Source organism: Phyllostomus discolor, chromosome 1 (genome assembly GCF_004126475.2).
Source record: "Phyllostomus discolor isolate MPI-MPIP mPhyDis1 chromosome 1, mPhyDis1.pri.v3, whole genome shotgun sequence".
Classification (NCBI taxonomy): Eukaryota; Metazoa; Chordata; class Mammalia; order Chiroptera; family Phyllostomidae; genus Phyllostomus; species Phyllostomus discolor.
The window spans coordinates 31,884,250-31,896,360 of NC_040903.2; the positions used below are offsets into that span (position 1 = coordinate 31,884,250).

At 36.1% G+C, this 12,111-nt stretch overlaps 1 protein-coding gene across 2 annotated transcripts in view; it reads right to left on the reverse strand.

The window, feature by feature from the left end:
* Nucleotides 1–12,111, reverse strand: part of CHIC2 (cysteine rich hydrophobic domain 2) — a 43,425-nt gene that overhangs the window by 20,745 nt on the left and 10,569 nt on the right. The gene's annotated exons all lie outside the window — the stretch shown is intronic.

Genomic DNA, 12,111 nt, shown 5'->3' on the forward strand with positions numbered 1-12,111 from the left:
ATCAAAACTTTTGTATAACAGGCTGAGAATGACTTCTTTGGTATTCTATCTGGGAGCCAAATATTAATGTAATGAAAAGCAACACATTGTTCAACAATTTTGTCAAAATTAAGGTTCTTCCAACTAAGTTACAGAAATGCTAAAATCTCTATCAATTACTCTTTAGGTCAAGAGCATTTGTTAACACTCCAAAGCAGTAACAAGTCTAAAAATGCAAAATGTTTAATTAGCATTTTCTGATATCTACACTGCTATTATAGCCAGAGAATGCTAAAAACACCTGGAACAATGTGGTAACTGACCTGGTTACTAAAATTTCCAAATTTTGAGAATTTTGCTGTATAGACCCCCAAAGAAATGAAACCAAGGTAGTACATCTTAATATCTTGAAGGGTTTAAATATCTGCTAAGATCACGAGAATTGATTGGGCACAAGACTATTTCTTTTTGTTTTCTAATTTTTTTACTGTTCAATTACAGTTGTCCCCCTTTTTCCCTCATTACTCTCCTCTGCCCCCCCATCCTCCCCATCAATCCTCCACCCCACCCCACACTGTCTTTATAGTAAGTTATTAGGAAAGAATAACATACTTAGACACATTGGTTAATAGCAGATCGTCCTGAAAATAAAAATTAAGATTCTTAAATGTGAATGGCTTTTTGTTGCATCCTGGAGACATCAGATCCAGAGGATTATTGTCAAGCTAGAATGCAGACCCACTTTTGACAAATTGTATAATCTTTCTCCAAGAGGAACTGGAAAACCAGATTTCTATGCAATATTTTCTACCTTTAAAACACTGCAAAAGTCAGCCCTGGCTGGTGTGGCTCAGGGATTGAGTGCTGACATGCTAACCAAAGGGTCACTGGTTTGATTCCCAGTCAGGGCACCTGCCTGGGTTGTGAGCCAGGTCCCTGGTGGGGGGCACCACACATTGTGAGATGCAACCGCACATTGATGTTTCCCTCCCTTTCTTTCTCCCTCCTTTCTCCTCTCTCTAAAAATAAAATAATAAAATATTTAAGAAAATAAAACACCACAAAAGTCAAACAAAACACTTCTGCGTGTCAAGTTGTTGTTTGTATCATGATGTAGACTTCCCTAACTGCAGATGATGACATCTGAGACCATGTCATCATCTTAAGTACTTTCATACATTATTTAAGAGCAACATTGAAATAACATTAATCTATCTTTAAAAACAATAAATACTATTTACAGAAAAGATTACAATACAACTATCTAGGTCCAAGCCCAAGTTCTTTTCACACTAAGCTACTTGTAAATGGTAATCATTATTGCTTAATGTAATTCTGGCAGTAGTGCCATTTTCTTTCTAGAATAGGAAGACTGAGCTTAACCTATTTTCTGTCTATGCGGGAGCCTCAGAGCAATGTGGTTCTACCTGAAAAAGCCCCTACAGATAAACTCATCTCCAACCTTAAAGGTCCCTCCCATGAGGAAGAGGTGTGAATTGCTTGCTGATAGCTTTCAATGAGGTCTCTAGATAATGTATTTCCTTTTTATCCGTTTCCCTTAAAGAAGATAATATTCAACAAATGTGGGTATTCAGCCATCTCAATTATAAATTTCCTTTTCTTTGGTTATCTCCCTTGGTCTGGAGGTTTTCTCCTTCAATCAATAGTTTCCATTTCAACCAGGTTTGTTATTGCAATTAACCATCTCCTTCCAACTGGTTTTCAAAATTTTTTAGAAAAGCAACGATCAGATACCTCCAAGTATCCTAGAGAGAAATGTCTTCTTTACATCCCCAGTGATTAAATATTGAAAACAGATTAAATTAGTTTATCAAGTACCTATAGTTTGCTAGGTAATACGCTAAGGTGGAAAGAGCAGTCTAGTATGAGTCTAAACCCTAATTTCCTTTCTTTTCAGAGCCTGGATACTTCCTCAGTGGATGCGTGGCTAAGTGATGATGCTTTGCCCAGGGAGCAGTACAGGCTAACTGCCCTGCTGTTCCTGCAGGCAGAGCTTTTAAGTCAGGCTAGCAGTTACTTTCCAAATAAAGAACTGGAAGTTCCAAGGACATCCTTTTAACACTCAGTTCCTCCTCAGTAATACATTTTGTTAAACTGTATCTTAGGAACAGAGAGTAATTCTTCCTCTTCTTTCATCTCACCCCCAAAGTCCCAGGAAAGATTACCAGTAACATGATTTACACTAGATGGGAATGCTCAGCTTTTCCAGCAACCATTAACTTGGTTTGGTGCCGATGATGTTTCCATTCCCCCCTGCTTGTTCCCCACCAGCTACACAAGATTACCTGGAAGGAGGGTCAAGAAGATGCTGCTGCTGAAGACTTGGAGTCTCCCCAGTCCACAGGAGTGAACTCCAACAGCAATTTTGCTTTCCCTTTTAACAATCTCTAAACAAGACTTAATATTCAAACGAAGTACTTCATGACTACAGGCAGAATGGGCAATGATAATCAGGCACCCTTCCCCCACCTCCACTTGGAATAAGGCACCCTGCTACAGAAGTGTCTAAACACAGGGTGTCAGGACCTCCTACTCTTTTAAATCCTTAGGGACCTCAAAGACCTTTTAAGTTTGTGTGGCTTGCATTAACTGACATTTTGGATTAGACATTAGAACTAAGACATCTAAAACATTTTAAAATTGTATTCATAAATGAGCCCATTATATGTTAACAAATATAACATTTTTATGCAAAACGTCTATTTTTCAGCAAACATCTTCAGCGAGAAAAGTATTTTACATTTTCACATATATTTTTAATGTCTAACAATGGAACACAGGTGGATTCTCACATCTCTTCCTGCATTCAATCTGTAATATGTTGGTTGATATTTATGAAGAAAATTGGGCCTTGCCAAACATGTAGTTGAAAAATTGTCTATATTTTTCTTTGGTACTATACAAAAACTTGCCAAATGGTAGTCTCTTGTAGTTCTTTCAAGGAAGAAACTGAAACTCTACCAATGAACTTTTAATACTCTGCGAAATCAAAATTCATTGACATATCTTTATTTTGAATGAATTTTACCCAGACCTGACTTTGTAATTTCACTGTAACTACAATGATTGAATGCTGACACACTTCATTTTATGATAAGGAATCATTCATTAATATGATCACGGATCTCATCAGAAAGGTCTTTTAAGTTTTGGAAGCTGTCAAGTTCACAGTAGCAAATACAAATTTTCTAAAACTCTAATTTTCCTCTGAGAGCTGGAATTATATTACAGACAACAAATGGTGTAAGTTTTTTTCCTTGAAATGACAGTCTTACTTAATTATAAATAAATAAATAAGGCTGAATGTTAACCAGCACAATATAAACAAAAGAAAAAATGGTTCATTTAATTTGAGCTACCACCTACACCTTAAAAACTAACTTCAAAGCATATTATTTTAATAGATCATTTTTTCTAGCTTTGAGTGTTACTGGTGGACATAAGCAATGTCTATGAATTATAATAGGTATCCTTGGTATATAAAACCCATAAAGGTGCAGGAAGGGAAAATACAGGGGAAAGTGGGAAAGGGGAAGTAGAAGAGGGAGATAAAAAAGAAAGTCTGGATGGGCAATGTGCTACCAACAACTGCTTTATTTACCATTCAATATTTACTAATTGCCAATCCATTACATGGTATAAAAGAAAATGTAGACGTGGTATATCTACATCTATTTCTATTACCTAAAAGAGCTTTTCTTAAATAATGGTTATAATACTCATGGCTTCATAATTCATAAAACCTATAAATCATTCTCAAAGAATGGCAAGCATGACAAAAAGACCAAATACATTAAACTTAACCTATTTCATTCTTACCTATTATTAATACAAGTTTATAAGTCTACTAATATTTGCAGAAAAGAGAAGTCTTGCACATCACAACTATTAAGCACCTTCTATGTAACACTTCCTGATCACAAGGTACTACCAAAAAAGTCTCAGATCACCTTTAAAAATTTTTTTAAAGAAAGCAGGTACTAGGTGAATTTTTACTGTTATATAATTTGGGGTAATTTTGAAAGTTCATGGAGGAGGAGAGATCAAGCAAAAAGGAAAAAGGACTCACGGACAACAGTGTGGTGACTGCAGCGGAGGGGGTTGGGGGATAAATAGTAAGTGGGAAAAATGCAATTAAAAAAAAATTCCTGAATATACCTGGTAGAGTTTGCAGAGGAACTGTAACTTCACACCTATATCTAAGTGGCATCTTGAAGTAGGCTTGTTTTACTCATACCCTGCCTATCGCCACTCACTGCCTCCTCATTCCAACGATCTACACCCGTAACTCAAAGTGTGAGCCACTCTGACCTGTCACCCTCCACTCTCATCTTCACCCGGTTCAGAATCTCCCTTTCCTAATCCTTCCCCTTCCCAACTCCTTTTAATATTTACCTTGAGACCCCTTAATCTGTTTATCTGCTACCTAGATACTTTCTTAAAGTTTTTTTTTCACTTTAACCAAAAAATATGTTAAATGACACTTTCCTTATAAATCCTCAATTCAGCTCATTCCCTGGAGTCCAGCTTCTAGACTCCATCTCCCATGCTCCCATAATACTTGATTATATTCACTCTTGTACAGTCTTTACCACATCTTATTATAATTATGTTAACAAGTCTAACTTCCTACCCTGATAAACAACAAGTTGTTTATGGGTAGGTATAGTATCATAATTATTTTTATACCTCAAATATCTGTCACAATGCCAGACATACTCAGTAAATATTTGCTGAATAAATTCATCAAATTTGACCAAGAAAGAATGTCTAATTTCACTAATTCCTCACTGTGGTCTTCCACACTACTGTTCTCTCTTCCTCTAATGCCCATGAATTCTGATTGTACCATATTTTTCCAAGTCCCAACTGTTATTTTTAGCCTTCCAGGTCACTCTCTCTGTGTTGGGGGCCCACAAGACCAACCTCAGGTCCGATGACTGACAAGGGAGGACTTACAGGATTCAGCATATAGTTTGACTCACTGCCAGATTTATTAACGCAAAAGCAGCAAAAGAAAAAGACACATAGGGCACAGTCCAGAGGAAACTGGAAGCAAGCTTGCAAGGGTCTCTTCTCAGTGAAGACACACAAAATGTGCTTACTTTCTCTAGCAATTAGTTTTAACAACACATAGACAATGCTGTCTACCCAGAAAGCTCATTATGCAGTGCCCAGGGCTCTGGACACATAGGTGCCCTCTACTTAGCAATGTGCCAAAATTCCAGACCCCCAGAAGGAAAGCAGGTAGTTCAGCATAAACCACGTTGCACAGCTGAGGCACAGTCAGTCATTCTTACCAACTCTGGGAATACTGAGAACCCCCCCAAATTCCAAGTTCCCAGACACCGGTCAAGAGCCAACACTGCAAGCAAGCCTGTCTAAGAACAGATGTCTCAAGCCTGCTGTTAACTCTTTTCTGCACACCTTCACTCTCTCTAAAGACACAGACATGTCAGTTTTTCTCTCTACCATGACTTGTCTTCATCCCAATTAGTGCAATATTCAGTTCCAGAACCTAAGTGATTACTTGACCTCATCTATTCTGAGGAAATTTACCTCGATTTAATTCAGCAGTCCACCCACTGTGAAATAGTCTGGATACTGTCATCACCTGGAACTGTATCACCTCTAAGATTCTAAACTGTAAAATTCCCCTCTTTCCACTACCATCAACCATTTTGTATCTCCCACCCTTACCAATTTGTTTTTTTATCTCTGGTTGTTTCCTACTGCTTACCACTACTCCTTGCTTTTCCACTCTGCATCAGCTCCCTAAGACACTCTTCCTTCCCATCCACCAGAACTACACAGTCAATCACTTTGACCACACCCCAACACACACCCTTCATTTTCTGCATCTCTGGAGTGTCTCGTCAATCCAATTCAATTGAAATGTTTACTTTCTTCAATACCCACTGCCTGGAGTTACGACAGAAAAATCATCTAACTAATATAAATATATTATCTAACTTCAATTAGATTGACATTATAACAATCTTTATTCATTCCTAGTCAGCTCCATTTCCATACTCCATAGTTGTTGCTCCTTTGTGTGTTCAACCTTATCCTCACAAACCCACACTGTTTGCAGATAACTATAGTCTTTCATTCCAACCAGAGGGAGAAAAAAAAACATTGAACATAACCCTCTTGGCCTTTTCTCACTTTCATTTTTAGATTTACCTATGTCTTCAGTACCTTTACCATCGTTCTCAGGGAAAGCAAGCTTCCCAAAGCCAGCCATTTACTCCTGGGTGCAAATCCTCCAGTCTCCTCTGCAATCCACTGTACTCTCCCTCTCTTCTGGCTGCTTAACACAGCCTACAAAGCTGCATAAGTCTGCCAAGCCTGAGAATCGGAACACCTCTTTTCTTCCCCCTCAAATATATGATGGCATGCATCCCTTTTCCTTCCTCGTCCAGTGTCTTGAAAGAGTCTTCTACATTCACTGTCTTTAATCTCGCCTCCCTTTCATTATTCAAACCACTACCATCCAGGCTTTACTCAACAATTCCTTACTTTTGAGACTGCTCTCAACAATGAAAAACAGTTCTTTTAAGCATGTTCGCCTCCATACACCATGCTTTTTCCTAGCAAAGAGCTTAAGTATCAGAGTGGCGAATGACTTATAGACAGTAAAAAGTTCCTTTGCTATGACTTTCAGTTCTGATAAAGCCTTTTAAAAAAAATTATAGGTCAAACAAAGCAATACTGTCAGATAAAGTTTTATAAGACCATCTTATTTTATTAAGTGGACAAGAAAAGCCGTATTTCATGTTTGTTAGTATTAACTACAAAATGTTACCTTTAATGGTTTTAATGTGACATTAGTTACTTAGTTTTGATACTACTTAGTTACCTTTGGGAGGTTTTTTTTTTTTTCTTAAATTTGGCCGGAGGTGGGGTTTGTTGGCAATGAAAGTGAGATATACGGTATGTTTCAGCTTAACTTGAGAGCATCATAAATTACTCTTTTTATCCATTATGAACCTTTAAGTTTAGTTTTAAAATCTGGTAAAAATAATTTACGTTTTTCTAAGTCAAACTACAATTAGCCCTGGCCAGTAGTGGAAAGGCCAAGTTTCATCTTATAAAATGATGATTTGATATGCTCAAAAGAAGAGCAACAGGGTAGGAAGGTGAACTCCCTTCAAACCTAATAGCCCAACATTATACACAAGGCTAGAAGTAGCGCTTAGTTTCAAAAGGTATGATTTGAGGTGGGTGACCCTATAATTTAGTTATCTACAAAGACTAAGTAAAATAAAACAAATACTTTATGTTGATAAGAAAATCTTAAGATGGAAAATATTGTGTACTTTCGGTGAAACTATAAATTATTACAACTATTCCAAAAATCAATTTGACATTGACAATATTTACACCTTTGTCAGTAATTTCCTTTTAGAAATCTAGCCTAAAAATAATCTCAAATGTGCCCCAGCTTGTGTAGCTCAGTAGCTTGAGAACTGGCCTGTGAACTGAAAGGTTACCGGTTTGATTCCCAGGCTAGGGCACATCCCTGGGTTGCCCAGGGTCCCTGGTGGGGAGGGGTGGTTCTGGAGGCAACCATACATTCATGATTCTCTCCCTTCCTTTCTCCTCCCTTCCCCTCTCTACAAATAAATAAATAAAATATTTTTAAAAATAATCTCAAATGTAAATAAAAATATGCATAAACAAGTTCCCCAAAATGATACAGAAATACAATAACATTATGTAACTATTAAGTAAATTATAGTATCTCAGTATAACAGAATATTACATAATTATTAAAAATGAAATTTGCAAATAGCATGAAAAGTACATATAATATATTGTTAAGTAAAAAGATAATACAAAAGAGTATATATACCATTATCTTAACTGTAAAGGAAAAAAGCTTACAAAATGAGTCTTCAAGGATACAATTTAATAGTATGTAGTCTTTAAAAAAATATTCATACCCTTTGGTAATTTTACTTCTAGAAATGCATCCAAAGAAAATAATTATAGTGACACAGATATGTTAATGAAGAACTAAGTATTCTGCAGTGCAATTTTGGCAAGAGAGCATTAAAGATATTTTGTTTCATTTGTTGTTTCTTAAAATGGGATCTTGTTTCAGCAGATATAAATAGTTGCTAAGTAAATACTTTAAATGTAGTTTTATAATACACATTATCATAATTTTTTCCTATTTGAATCTTTTATTTGGTATTATCTAGGTATTATATCACAAGTTAGCAGGGAGTTCTGGATTCACCAATCAATATAGTCTTCCTGAATGCATGTCAACCGTTTCTATAGCTCAAGCCCAGTTCTTTTTTACTTCCATTTTTATTTCTTGTGTTCCTTGTATGCCTCATATTAATGCTTCTTGGAATTCACTAAAGCATTGTCATTTTAAATTAAAATATATTTGGAGCTCATAGTGAATTTTGCCCTTTAACCCCAACCTGCAAGAATCTTAACTATTTCAACGTGGTTTGCTCTGTGATTATCTTCTTTGCTGCTGAGTTTTGATGCTATTTTTAACATTGAAAGTTTTAAAATGCCCAGCACCTGTATTAAATTAATCATAATACATCAATCTAAAAGGATACTACACAGCTCAAAACAATGTGTAGTACAGAATAATCTGTTACTATGAATGCCTGACTAGCAGCGCCCTATGCTGTGGCAAATTAGAACACAAATGGGCTTCTGCTTTAAGAACAGCAGCATATGGGATGGCAGGGCCCAAAAGCCCTACCCAACTTGGACATTAACTAATTCAACCTGTTACTCTTCCTGAAGTATAAAATAAGAGACCATAAATGGTTACATGAAGTTCAGCTGGAACCAAGATACAGTAAAGCCATAAATAAGTAGCAATCAAGACTAAGCTGACGCCAGTAACAGGCAGAAAATACGAGGTAGAGGGAAAAAAGCAGTCTGCCAGTTCGCACTGCAACAGCAGAACCTGGAACTAAAAGTAGGTAAGTCACTGTGACAGGCTACTAGACCAGGGAGCAAAGGACACAGACTGCTGAGGAAAATGACAGAGTAAGCTCATCATCAGTTTCCTTGAAGCCAGCTGTAGTATAATGGCAAAGCTTCCTGTCTTCCTTAGTATCCATGCATTGTTATAATAAATTTCCACTGCTTAAGGCTCCATTGGTGGTTCTGTTGTTTGAAATCTGATAGAGCTAATATATCACACTTTTTAAGAACCCATAATAATATTGGCATATATTCCCAATATGATTTAAAAAAAGGTAGAATATAAAATACTGTGTAAGTATGGTCTCCATTATTTTAATAAAAATATTTACATACACAGAAAGAAAACCAAAAAATTAATCCATCAAAATGTTAACCCTAGCCAATACACTTATGGGTGATACTTCATTCTTCGCATTTTTGTGTTTTCTAAAGTTTCTATAATAATATATCTTACTATTGTAAACTAAAGACTTCTAGAAAAAATTTTAATAAGGTCTAGGAATAAAAATATTAAATGACCATTGCCTCTTGGTGATTAAAGATGGTTTATTTTCTGCTTCACTGGAAAGTAACTACTTCCAAATTTTTTTAAAGATTTTATTTATTTATTTTTAGAAAGAGGAGAATGGAGGGAGAAAGAGAGGAAGAGAATCATCCATGTGTGAAAGATACATGGATCAGATGCCTCTCACACACCCCAACTGAGGACCTAGCCTGGGAATCAAACTGACAACCTTTTGGTTCTCAGGCTGGCACTCAATCCACTGAGCCACACCAGCCACAGCTACTTCCAAATTTTTAAATAATTTTTATGTACTTCATTATAATTAGGAAAAAGATTAAACCTGAAGGAAAAAAAAACAGATAATTAAAGGGGTTTTCTTTTTATTTGTAGGTCAGATCAAGGAAATAATATATAGGAATAATTTGTAGGTAAGATAAAAGAAATAATAACTGGCAATTAACATGTCTAGGTTTCGAGATAATTCTACTAGTTTTAAAGTATACTCAAGAGTACTTTTAAGAATTTTTGAAGTTTGTTTAAATATGCATTACATGTAATATAAAGAATTCAGAAACTAAAGAGAAAAGCCCTGACCGCTGTGGCTCAGTTGGCTGGGCGTCATCCCACAAGCAAAAGTGCACACAGGAAGCAACCAATTTATGCTTCCCACATCGATGTTTCTCTCCCTTCTCCCCCTCTAAAACTTAATAAAATATTTTTAAGGAAAATTAAAGTAGAAAAAGTTCTAACTCCACAATATTAGAATCTCTAAATCTGAGAGCTAGAAAGGTCCTTGGTCCAAACATTTCATTTTACAAATGAAGAAATTGATGCATAAGAAGCAAGTAACTTGGGTCTCACAGCTAATGCACGTGCAGGATCAAGGCTATGGCTTCACTCTCTTAGAGTCCAAGCCTAGGACAATTTCTACTACAGAACAATGCCTCTAATAACTTTGTAAGTGCAGGAAATGTTTATCTCCTTGAACTAGAAACTTCATAAATTGAGAAAATATTTTAGAAATGAAGGAAAAAAATTTTCCATCAAATTATAAAATTAAAACTAATATATAACAAATGTTAACATTCTCATATGGATCTAGGAAAAATGTTATTGACCTTTCATATTTGTACCTAAAATCCCAAAATACATAGGATTTTGTTATAATTGTTTGTGTTGATGAATAAGAAAAACCACATAAGTTTACTGCTTTTGGTTCCTGTATTTTTAAAAGAAGCAATTAAGCAATGATATTCTGTAGTCAGACTTCCTGGAATGTAATCTTGTCACTACCATCTACTAGACATGTCACCTTGAGCAAGTTAGTTGTCTTTTCTGAGCCTCAGTTTCCCCATGTATACACCAGGAATAACTGGCGTAACTTATTAAATGAGTTGATATACATAAAATGCCAACAGTGTATGGCATAAATCCTGTATGTTGTAACTTCTTTTATTATTATAGAACAACAGAAATGTTTGCTGTGTTTTTTTATGGTTATTATCCTTCTAATAAAGTGGGCAATATTATCAATTAATATCCAATATGGATAACCTGGCAAATTAGAGAATGTCTAGATTTCAATGACTTCATAAATACCATCTTCAAACAGTTTAGCAAATATAACAGTCAATGATCAAACCGGCTAATGATGACTGCCAAGAGTTTTCCAACTCTCTGCCCAACTCTTCAAGGGGGGAGTACTGAGAAAACAAGTACACAAAGAGGTGCTGGGTTCAGGAAAGCCAGGCAATATTAAAGAGTTTGTAGCTTATATGGGCAAGCAATTTGGGTCAGGAATCCAAGCAGCAGCTGAGACAAAGGTTGAAAAGCACAAAGCAGTTACTGTGGTAGAGATGGAAGAGCCGCACAAAGGAGAAACAGAATGCCCGAATTCTAATCCCGGTTCAGTATCAACTAGGTTCGTTGTTATCTTAGGAAAGCAAATCTCCCTCCTGGTTTTATTTGCTTCAGGTGAGACAACTGGCCTCTCAGGGTCTCATATGACCCAAAGGCCAAGTACTATCCCAAAGTTTTTAAGAAAAAAAAATTAGCAAAGTTTAGTAGATTCACAGGGTTCACATTTTATAGGTGCTCAGCTGCTATAAAACAGGAGAAAAGTTTTAAAACTTTATTCTTGTCAAAAAAGCTTCCATTTTTCTCTTTGCAAGAAAAGGTAGTCAAAAGTTTGAGCCCTTTATCAACTCTGGCACATCTCATGTTCTGACAGAGGAAGCACTATGAAAAAAAGCACAAAATAAGGAGTTGGCAAATGAGTTTTAATTTTAAATAGCAAGAAGGGTAAGACTCATTAAGAACAATACCGTATCTTGCTGGGTATAATGTGCACCCATGTTTTATTACTAATTCCCATGTATAATGTGTATGCTTATTTTTCCCTCAAAAATTTGGGCAAAAAAAGTATACATTACACATGGCAAAATATGGTAATTGTGAAAGATCTGTAGAAGGTAAAGAAGCCAGCCATCTGGATATCTGATAGGAATATTCCAGAAAGTAGAACCAGCCAGGGCAAAACCCCGAAGCTAGAAGTGTGCCTGGAATAATTCAGGGAACAGAAAAGAGGCTAGTGTAGTTAGAGTGTGGTAAACACATGATGGAATAGCAGAAAAGTC